Source organism: Schistocerca piceifrons, chromosome 4 (genome assembly GCF_021461385.2).
Source record: "Schistocerca piceifrons isolate TAMUIC-IGC-003096 chromosome 4, iqSchPice1.1, whole genome shotgun sequence".
In the NCBI taxonomy this organism is placed as follows: domain Eukaryota; kingdom Metazoa; phylum Arthropoda; class Insecta; order Orthoptera; family Acrididae; genus Schistocerca; species Schistocerca piceifrons.
The window spans coordinates 307,089,325-307,101,960 of NC_060141.1; positions in this window are offsets into that span (position 1 = coordinate 307,089,325).

Here is a 12,636-nt window from a genome sequence, read left to right on the forward strand (position 1 = left end):
ACCGACCAATAACTTTTCCAAGACATTACTTGTATCATTTTTATTGGAGTTTCTTTTACTGGATTAACGATTATGCTTGTATCATCAAGAAATAGAGTCAGTTTAGCTTCTTGTTTCATGTAAGAAGGGACCCATGATCGGCCCTTGTGGAACACTTAATGTAATTTCTCCCCAGTTAGAGGAAGAGGGAAACTTCCTTAAATAGCTTAAACCACATAAAGAAACTTTTTGCTTCCTGCTCTGTAGGTAAGACTTTATACCATAGAATTGTTATTTCTGTAATATAATGTCATACTTCACACAATTGTCACAGAAAATTCCTATTGCTGACACATTTCTATTTAAAGACTCTATTATGTGGGCAGTGAAGTTGTATGTTGCTGTCTCGGTGGAACAGCATTTTTGAAATCCGAACTGTGATTTACTGAGTATACCATTATTGTTGAGATGGCTAACCAGTCTTGAGTACATTACTTTCTCGATGATGTTTGAAAATGCTGTAAGCAAAGATACTGACTGACAATTACTGGCGTCTGTGGTGTCCCCTTTTTTCTAGACAGGCTTGACAATGGCATATTTTAACCTGCCTGGGAAAATAGTTGGAGTTAGTGATGAATTACTTATGTAACTCAGAACATCAGCTGCAACTGCTCCATATTGTTTTAACATCATGTTAGAGATGTTATATACTCCAACAGAACACTTATTTCTCAAAGATTTAATGATTTTCCTCATTTGACAAGAGGTTGTTAGGTGAAAATTAATCTGACTAGGATTTCTCAAAACTGACTCTTCCACATAATGCTTGGCTTTTTCTTTTGAACTATTCTCGCCATTTTCCACCTACTACATTAGCTACTTGTGTACTGTTGGTTAAGGTGGCTCATTCTCCTTAATGGTAATACTACCTACCCCAGTGGTCACTTTTCCTGTGTCTCCCTTCTAACAATATTCCATACTGATTTGATTTTATTGTCAGAGTTGTTCATTTCATCTCCAATGTACATATTTCTTGATTTTCTGACAACTTTTCTTGGTATGTTACAATAATTTTTATAGTGTGAAGTTACTTGTGGGGCTTTACTAATTCCTGTTGTCTCATACAATTTTCTTTTTCTTTCTGAAGACACTTTAATACCTGTCGTAATCAAAGGTTTCTTCGAAAAATGTTTGGTGTTACATTTAGTAATTTTTTGGGCACTATGTTCAAAAAGGGATACAAATTTATCAAGAAATATCATTAGCATTTGGCTCATTATATACATCTCCCCAATTAACATTTCTTAAATTTTCTTTGAAATGCTCTATAGATACCAGGTTGAGCAACCTTACACTTTTACTTAATGGTTTCTGAACTGTACACCCTGCTAGGTTTTGTAAGTAAATCAGTTATGTGTTATGGTCTGATAATTCATCACAGGGAAAGCATATGTTAGTTTTACATCCTCTTGCTGTACAAATACATTATCTATTAGAGCGCTACTGTCTTGAGCTATACGTGTAGGGAAATTGATCACTGATTCTAAGTTATGTGTCATTAATAACACTTCTAGTTCACTTTTCCTATCAGAATTGCTTAGAAAGTTTACATTGAAATTGCCAAATATTAATAACTTCTTCTTTTTGTCTGACAGACGGCATAATAGAGAGTCAAACTTTTTTATGAATAGCTCCCAGTCTCCTAATGGGGACCTGTACACTGTTGCTAATATCAACACTACTGTAATCCGTCCGACCGCGGCCACTTTCGCCAACTCGCCGTGAGTAGCCGAGGAGGAGAAGGGAGCTGGAAAGCCTGTGGCGAGTCCCCGAGGAGAGGATACTGCAGTCATTCTGCAAGCACACAACAGGAAGCCGGACGGATGCCACTGCCTCGCTCAAGGAGGGACACATTGCGAAGGGCCTGTTAGACAACGAGAAGTGTGCCGTGAACTGATGGACACCGGCAGTCATTAGTACGGAACGCCAAGAATGTACGCGTGAAGGCATGTGAGTTCTTGCCCGGCAGCAGTTACTTTACCTGCCTTAGAAAGAAGGAATGTGCCGACAATTCCAGCATGCCACGGGCACAGGAAGGAGCGTACACAAAGTGCGGGGAATTGGCACAGGGAGGTGTGTGAAAGAAGTCAGCGTTCTTAAGAAGATGTTTTTCTCGACAGTAAAGACATTCCTTATAAATCAAGAATGCCGGCAGATTTTGAGACGAAGCCCAAACACGAGTCTGTCCAGACCTCACGGAGAGAGAGTGGTTATGAAGAACAGCCTTGGAATGCAGGCAAACATCGCAAGAATGTGACGTCATGAGAAAGATGCCGATTTACGAAGCATACGCCAGCCCACGCCAGACAGGAAATTTCCACCTCGCACGGAGAGACGTAGCTATGAAACGGCAATCTGTCATTGGGCTGCATTTAAAATTTTGTCCGCCAATGACAAAGCCGAAAGAAAGATTATTTCGAAGAGGAGTTGAGCTGAGAGATGCAGGAGAAGCAATAAAGGGGGAGTTATGGAGACACCACGGAAGTGAGAGGACATGGGCGATCTTCCACCATCGCCAAATTCCGCCTTCCGACACCGTGGTAGCACAGCTTCGGCCACGCGACTGACAACTGTCAGACAACGTGGAGATCGTAACTGGGCTCCGCCGCAAACCCGCGATTGCTGATGAGGGCAGCCGACACGCGTCGCACAGCTTCGATGCGACCCGCCGAACCGACGCGGCGCCTACCGCCGACAGCACCACACGACGAACGATAACGAATAATGGTGAGACGATTCGTCCCCTACTTGTTCCTCTTAATAGCTGAGTCGTGTCCATGCCCAGTCAAATCGGCCCTGAGAGTTTATTATAGTTTACGCTATAAAACAAAAACATTTCTTTCATGAAATGAATTTTATCCGTAGTGGATGCTGTTGAACTCCGTGACTGCTCCTTTATAGTGTAGTATTTGTAGGTTATCTTAAATGGCTGTGGCTTGTCACTCAGACACAGCCATTACAGACAACCTACAAATACTGCACACTGTGAACAAAGGAAAGAAAATGAATCTGCTCGAAGAGCTAGAAATTTATATCCACAGCTCTAACTCACTAGACCTCATTCTCAACGAACAAGTGGAGCATGCAAACGAGTCTTATCTACACATATTTAATGAAATATTCAAAAACAAAAGCTAATTATCCTCTGTTATAATAACAATGTAATTATTCTATGGAAATTCGATGTATCGTCATACAACAGTTCCAGTGTCATTATCGTAATTTGTAATAGTCACATTGTAAACACAAGCTGTAACTGTCATTGTATAATTTGTAATAGCTTTCAAAATTTCATATGTGTAACATCATTGTACCTCCTAGATCTAAGTTCTCTGACAACATTGTGGCTCGAACAGTTCTATCTGTCATTTTTTAATTTGTAATACCTTTTAGTAATTTCATATATATAACATCATTGTACTTCCTGGCTCTAAGTCCTCCAACAAAAATGTGGATCAAAAAGAATTTCATAATGTGTATCAAAAAACTTCGCAGTCTGTAATATCTTTTCCAGTTTCTATATGTGAAACACCCTTGCACTTCCTGTGGCTAAGTTCTTTGACCATAACGTACATGTTTCTGTATGAGTAACATCTTTACACGTGCTACGTCCAAGTTCTTTACCACAGGCCACAGTGTATTTCACGAGTGCACATCGTAATAGTGAAACATGCAGCTAAACTTTATAAAACTGAAATATGGACGTGTAAATGATAACAAGTGTGTAATTAAGTGGAAAAATGCTCACCGCAGCGTAACTATAATAATGATGCTTCAGCTTTATGAAAGTACAGATATATTTTCAACAAATGGTGTCTTGCCACTTACAATTGTCCCACTTGTATTTGTTTAGTCACCAGCAAATAATTTTTCTGTATTTATACAATGATCTCCAACATATAAACCTGTACATGAATGTATAAACACCTACAGATGGGCGCAAGTCCGAAACCGGTCGTGTGACAAATAAATAACCGTTTATTGTGAGTGGCAGCGGAAATTTTTCTACACCCTACATTTCTTCCATGTTTTGATCATATACACAATCGTTTACTTTCATACATGAACCCCTTAATTACGAACCATTTGTGTTTGACTTCACTTAATTATTGATATCAATTCGTCATTTCATGTCCGACAGTACAGAGAAGAATTCACAGTTCACCACACTACATTATCGAGCTGTAGTTCATATGCACAAACTTCAAAATGCTGATCGACACAAAATTTGCTTACTTGTACAGTTTTGAATTTATACCCTTGTTTTATGTAAATGGCAACTCCTCCTTTATCCATACTAGATCTTCAAGTGTAAGATGTTAAATTATACCAATTTCTATTGACAATTTCCATCCCCACAGTTACATTGTGTTCAGATAGACAAAGTATACCAATCTCATTCTTATTTTTGAGATCATCTAAACACACCAACAGCTCATCTACTTTATCTTTTTACCCTGATATTTTGATGAAGTAAGTTGATACTATCCTTAGCTTTATCCCTATTTACTGTATGTGAAGTTCCTTTTATTACATTTTTATTAATTTTTGTCTATCTGGACGCTGGCCTTAACCTAAAAAAACCTGTCTCCCTGATCCCATTAACCATAGAAATCATCCCTTGCGTGAATGTGGCCCCCCTTACAGTATCTGCTAATAGCGAAATTAACTTATCTTTCCCCTTCCTATTTAGGTGCAGGACATTTGTAGTGTACCCCACCTACCAATTGCATCAACTAGAACAACACTTACATTTTGTGATCAAAAGTATCCAGACACCACCAAAAACATAATTTTTCATATTAGGTGCATTGTGCTGCCACCTACTGCCAGTTACTCCATATCAGCGATCTCAGTAGTCATTAGACATTGTGAGAGAGCAGAATGCGGTGCTCTGCGGAACTCACGGATTTCGAATGCGGTCAGTTGATTGGCTGTCACTTGTGTCATATGTCTGTACGCGAGATTTCCACACCCCAAAGCATCCCAAGGTCCACTGTTCCCGAAGTGATAGTGAAGTCGAAACGTGAAGGGACACTTATAGCTCAAAAGCGTACAGACCGACCTCGTTTGTTGACTGACAGAGACTGCCGACACTTGAAGAGGGTCGTAATGTGTAATTGGCAGACATCTACCCAGACCATCACACAGGAATTCCAGACTGCATCACGATTCACTGCGACTACTATGACAGTTAGGCGGGAGGTGAGAAAACTTGGATTTCATGGTCGCCCGCAAATGCCAAACGACGCCTCGCTTGGTGTAACGAGCGTAAACATTGGACGACTGAACAGCGGAAAAACGTTGTGTGGAGTGACGTATCACGGTACACAAAGTGGCGATCCGATGGCAGAGTGTGGGTATGGCGAATGCCCGGTGAACGTCATCTACCAGCGTGTGTAGCGGAAACAATAAAGTTCGGAGGCGGTGGGGTTATGGTATGGTCATGTTTTTCATGGAGGGGGCTTGCACCCCTTGTTTTTTTGAGTGGCACTATCACAGCACAGGCCTAAACTGATGTTTTATGCACCTTCTTGCTCCCCACTGTTAAAGACCAATTCGGGGCATCTTTCAACACATCGAGCATGATGTACGGCCTGTGGCGGAGTGATTACACAACAATAACATCCCTGTAATGGACTGACCTGCACATTGATACGTCTCCCCAGTGCAGCACTCCGTGAAGAATGGGCTGCCATTCCCCAAGAAACCTTCCACCACGTGACTGAACGTATGCCTGCGATAGGGGAAGCTGTCATCAAGGCTAAGGGTGGGCCATCGCCATACTGAATTCCAGCATTACCGATGGAGGATGCCACGAGCTCCAAAGTCATTGTCAGTCAGGTGTCCGGATGGTTTTGATCACATAGTGTATATAAGATTTTCCGGTGTCAGGAGCATTGTGTTCAAATGGCTCTGAGCACTATGAGACTTAACATCTGATGTCATCAGTCTCCTATAACCTATAACTACTTAAACGTAACTAACCTAAGGACATCACACACACCCATGCGCGAGGCAGGATTCGAACCTGCCACCGTAGCGGTCGCGCGGTTGCAGACTGTAGCGCCTAGAACCGCTCGGCCATTACGACCGGGCACTATCGTGTTCAGCTCATTCTTAACATGCTATACAGAAGTGTTTACCCACGGCCGATCACGGCGCTGAAAAACCTCCACTAACCCCACATTTGTGTGCCCAGTTACTCCTATTTTGTCCAGGTCACTCCTAATACTATATCTTGGATTCACAACCAGTCTGTTTCCTGCTCGCCGAACTATAATTACCTGATCTTCCTTTTCTAACCCCTTGCTAAGGCTAGCACTCAGGTTTCACAAACTTCTGACCTGTTACCCAGCACCTTATTTCTCCTGAAGTTGGTTGCCTACACCCCTCCCATGACTGCTACCTAGCAGCAGAATTATTCTTTTTCTATTCTGATTTGATCCCGACCTACCTTTTTTTTTCTTTACGCTAATATTCTGCTTCAACATACATTTGGCTACATTTGGATGAGGCCCTTCCTCCACTACTTCAGATAGCAAGCCAAACTGATTTACTAAACGAATTTCGAAAGATTTTTCAACAGTTCCCCTTTTTCTCTATTTTCCTCCCTTAGCCTACATAATGCCAAATTCGCTATTCTAATTCAGCTTTAGGGGAGCAAATTTTTGCCTCCTGTTCAGCGATTTTTCGGTCCTTTCTACACAACCTACAAAGCCTTGTGCTATTCACAGGGTCTCGCTCCTGTAGGGGCCAGGCGTAGTTTATCTGGTGTTTCGGTAGATATTTGCAATCTCGTTTTCGTAATGTGTTGATGGAGTCAGCCCAAACGAATAATGCCCATAATATTTCCCATGCGACGCCCAGCCTTGATGGAGAGAGTCGGTTTGTTCCTCGTTACAAACAAAATGAGTTTTAAATTGGAATTTTTCGTGCCCAGTTGACAGAGTGGTCTCAAATTAATCTACGGCGATGTTTGTATTATCGGCGTGTATTAACAGGGACAGTAAGACACGAAGAATAACCAGTACTACAGCAACGACAGTACCGACCTGACCCGCGCTGACTGCTGCCGCCATGCGGAAGCGCTGTTCAGTCGCTGCTGGAGTAATGATTATTTTACTTGTATTAGTGTTCACGTCAGTACATATCGATAATGCAGATAAAGCACTGGATTAATTTTGGACAGCTCCATCGAATGAGCACGTAAAATTAAGAGTTAAAAATAATTTTGTATGTAATGAGAAAGAAACAGACGTTTTTCGTTGGCGTCGGTCATCGTATGTGAGACGTCATGAGCAGCGTTTCTTTGGCCAGACTCCAACTACACTTTTCAAAAACTAAACCGCATATAGCTGCCGAAACACCAGATAAAATGCGACTGACGGCCCCTAGCAAAGATAGCGGACTTAAACACTGCCGGAAAAAAATTAGTACACCTGGAAAGACGACGTCGATTTTCGTCCGCTGACGGCATAGTACATAGAAAATGTACTGATAATGATTTCAGTGTCGTCCGCCAGCAGATAGTGTAGTGACATAACTACCAGACCGCCATCTTATTATACCCTTTAACTGGGAAAGCTCACAGCTAGAAGACTCAGTATGATACGAAAGTGTGAACCAAGCAGGCAACCATACCACGGAGATGCACTCCTACTTCTTACTGTGTGAGTTCGAAAGTGGTCAAAGGCAAACTGGATTTGATGTGTCAGTTATGCAACGACGCTGGTATCAGTGGTCACGTGAATATTCTCACACCCCTAGACGAGTTTCTAGACGTCCAAGCATCACCATGGTCGTCGTATTGTAAGGGTAGCAGTGGAAAATCGTACGGCTATGGCAACACAGATAAAATTGAACCCAGATATGCCAACACGAATTGTTGGAAACAGGTTAGTAGCAGTGAGACTACGGGCGCACACACTTCTAGCCCGTCTTCCACTCACGACACAGTATCGAAGTGTACGGATCGACTGATGACGTCAGACGTGGAATATCGCTGCATGGTCTTCAGCGATGAAAGTAGATTCTGCCTGTATGCAATAGATAGTCGTTTGCGCGCACGGCGAAGACCTGGCTGTCTCGTGTAGTTCATTCATTCAACATACATTCACCCGCCACCATGCCTTATTGTCTGCGGTACGATAAGCTACAACACTTGATCGCCTTTGTTGTTTGTGGAGGGGCTCTAACCAACGCTCAGTATGTCCAGAATGCGGTTAGACCCTTTTTTCCCCTTCTTGCAACAGGAAGGTAACGTGTTGGTCCAACAGGGTAATGTTCGCACATACACTGATCGTCAAGATCAACGTGCTCTGCAAGACGAGCGGAACTTCCCTGGCCAGCACGATATTCGGGTTGCCTCCAATCGAACACGTGTGAGATATGATGGAACAAGAAGTGATTCGTGTGGCTCTTCAACCTATAACTCTTACGGGACTGCGTGTACAAGTCGATCAGGCGTGTCATAACGTATCCCAGTACAGTATTCGCTATCAGTAACATCGACTGGATGCCAGAGTCAACGCCTGCATTTCCGTCCGTGGAGGCTACACCACGTACTAATATGGTTGTTTCAACATGGCTCGACATCTGATACCTAAGAACTGCTTAGGCTACTGATGCGTGAATGTAATCATTTCATGTACGTTAAATGCACTGTTGCAGCAAAACATTTTGAGTTAATTGGAACTCTCTAAAAGGGTGTACTAATTTTTTTCCAGTAATGCATACACGATGGTGTGTAAAAAGTAATAAGAAATTTCTAATTTCGTGTGTTTTATTAGTCCGAATCATGCGCACTTTTTGTTAATTTGTTGAACGTGTTAGAAAAGCAAATATAGTGTTTTAGTAATATAGAATATTTAGTCAATTTTCAGCTGTCAAATGATTGCATGTGTTTTGGTAGTAAAAGCTATTCATTTTCCTTAAAATCGGTCAGAGGATTTGTACTGAATTTTGCAACAAGTATTAAATAAAGTGCAGTAAACTCCTGGAAACGTTAAATATTGCTTTTGGTGAGTTTATTATGAGTAAAATTAAGGTTTAAGAGTGGAATAAGCATTTCGAAGACAGCAATGAATATAGTCATCATGACGAACATACTGGAAGACTGAGCACACTATCAACCGATAAACTCATGGAATAAGTGAAAGAAATTGTTATGAACGATCGCCGATCACAATCAGCGAATCTGATGATGATGTCGATCAGCTCGTTCAGGGCATGAAAGTCTTTCAAATCTTCTGAAGATGCAAGCGATATTTGTACCAAAATCGTTTAGTTTCTAACAAAATCAACTTTAAACACAAGCTGCTCCGGAGGGGTAAGGTGCTGTCAAAAATGAAATTAGAAACACACCTCTGAGAGATAACGGCTATTCCCAAGGATAAGTGCACAATATCTAATGAGGACTATTTTGGAGGGATATGCATTGAGGCAGAGAAATAAATTATTTCAAAAAAGGAAAATTACTCTTATTTTTAGAAGACATCTCGTAAATATATCTAAATGTAAATTTACTTTCACTTACTGCAGTCGTCGCCAAGTCCCATCTTCAAGTACCGTTAAGAAAATATTACTCTACAAACAGCTCATCCGAAAGCGTATAAAAAATTGCTTTTCTCATGTCCCTTTAGTCAATGAAGAGGAACGATATCTTAATGTATTGTATAAGAAGTACCTAATGTCATAATGATTTGTAGACTATAGAAGCAGAGGAAGCGATAAACGAATAAACAAGTAAAACCACGTCAAGCCTACGAAATGATATAAAGCAACGGAGTGAACCCGCTGTCGTACAAGCTAGGGATGTTTAATAAATTATCGGACAAACAAGGACAACGTAAGTTAACGGCAGAATACTGTTTTTATGTTGATAAGTAATTTAACCACAAATACTTATGTATTCCAAGCCACTGAGTATGCCTGCAAAAAATAAAGGCGAAACATGCATGGCAAGAAAAAATTTGTTTTATTCTGTTGAGACGAGACGGTTCTAATGCAATAACTGTTGTTGTTTTTGTGGTCTTCAATCCGAAGACTGATTTGATGCAGCTCTCCATGCTACTTTATCCTGTGCAAGTCTCTTCATCTCCGTATAACTGCTGCAAGGTACAACCTTCTGAATCTGCTTCCCGAACCCATCTCCTGGTCTCTGTCTACGCTTTAATTCTACTCTTCCATCCAATACTAAATTGGTGATCCTTTGATGCCTCAGAATGTGCCCCTTCCTCTAGTCAAATTTCACCACAGCTTTTTTTCTCTCCAATACTATTCAGTACCTCCTCATTAGTTACGTAATGCACCCATCTAAACTTCAGCGTTCTTCTGTAGCGCTATATTTCGAAAGTTTATATTCTCTTTTCGTCTAAATTGTTTGTAGCCCATGTCTCACTTCCATACATGATTACACTCCGTACAAATATTTTCACAAAGGACTTCCTAACAAATCTGTATCGATGTTAACAAATTTCTCTTCTTCAGAAACGTTTTTCTTGCCATTGCCAGTCTACATTTTCTATCCTTTCTACTTCGGCAATCATCAGTTATTTGAATAACAAAACTCTTCAACTACTGCAAGCATCTGGTTTTACAATCTAATGCGCTCTGCATCAGCTGATTTAATTCGATTACATTCTATTATACATCTTTTGCTTTTGTTGATGTTCATCTTATCAGAGAGATTCATGGAAACTCATCAGTTATCACATCAAATAAAAACGATATTACAAAATAAAATGTACCTTTTAATGGCATTCAACCGACGTTTATCTGACTAGATGCTGAAATCATAAATAACGTTTTTTTACAAGCAAATACCTTTGTGTTCCTAATACAATACTTATTTTTCAACCACTGTTTTGGAGCTACTCCATGACCAGAGAGATTCATGGAAACTCATATCAACATAATTTTACACCAACGGAGGACGACAGGACAAGAAATAGTTATTTTTTTTAATGTTTCCACTTAGTCATCGCGTTAATAGGTGAATTTAACACATCACCCTAAGCAGAATACGATTTGTGCAGTTAAACAACATGTTCAATCTCCTCATTAGATGCGAATCTTCGACTGCCGCGTCATTTATTTTGTTCTGGGAGGGATAAGTGGTCGTCATGAGCTACACCCAGTGAATAGAACACATGTTGCAATCATAAATGACATTTTTACAAGCAAATACCTTTGTGTTTCGAATACAATACTTATTTTCAACCAGTGTTTGGGAGCTAGTCCATGTTCAGGGAGATTCATGGAAACTCATCAGTTATCACATCAAATAAAAACGATATTAGAAAAGAAAACGTACCTTTTAATGGCATTCATCTACCGACGATTATCTGACAATTTTTGTACGAGTGGCTGGCATTATCAAAGCTTCACCCTCCATCGCTCCATTGTTGGCGAAATGTAAAAAAAAATAAAAATAGCCAAAGGAACATCGGCCAGAGAAGCAGAGGCAGAAGCCAACTAGCAATCTGTCAACAAGTGGCCACGAAAGACTTAATTTTGTATTATGTACACAGCTAAGTAACTATTAATGCAAAGTTTCTCAGAAAGAAATGATCTATGAACATTAATGTAAAACAATGGTACGATAGGCGGAAGAGTGCCGTATGCTTAAAATACGTGATAACTAGTTAGCAGCAGGAGTCGGAACCAAAGTCTCATGCCGCAATCCAGTAACAGATCAGAAGTTAGGTAATGTATGTTCCACTGTTCCACAGTGTATGTTTACATAAAACCATATTTTTGGCAATAAGGGGTCCATGGTTTAAACATAGATCTCTCAAAGAAGAACACGTTGCAGAAATGCTTAATCGCAGATTATTTTCCCCTGAAATAGAGAAAAATTGTTCCATAATAAACCTCCAAACAGCGAATTAGTGAGTTCAAACAAATGTCATAGTCTGGAGGATTCTAAAAACTGCCATCAATAATTTATTTATTTATTGTTCCGTGGGACCAAATTAAGGAGAAGTCTCCATGGTCATGGAACGAGTCAATACATGGAATTATAACACGATAGTAGAAACAGATAAAATGAAATATACAAAACATATTCAGGCTACAAGTGTTAAGATTAAATAAAGAAAATCAACAATGTAACACTGGAATTTGCTTAATTTTTTAGCTCTTCCAGGAGCTCCTCGACAGAATAGAAGGAGTGAGCCATGAGGAAACTCTTCAGTTTAGACTTAAAAGAGTTTGGGCTACTGCTAAGATTTTTGAGTTCTTGTATTAGCTTACTGAAAATGGATGCAGCAGAATACTGCACTCCTTTCTGCACAAGAGTCAAGGGAGTACATTCCACAAGCAGATTAGATTTCTGCCTAGTATTAACTGAGTGAAAGCTGCTAACTGTGGAGAGTAGGCTAATATTGCTAACAACAAACGACATTAAAGAAAATATATACTGTGAGGGCATGAGGGCAATGTTAGAATTCCCAGACTATTGAATAGGGGTCAACAAGAGGTTCTCGAACTTACACCACATATAGCTCGAACAGCCCGTTTTTGAGCCAAAAATACCCTTTTTGAATCAGAAGAATTACCCCAAAAAATAATACCATACGACATAAGTGTATG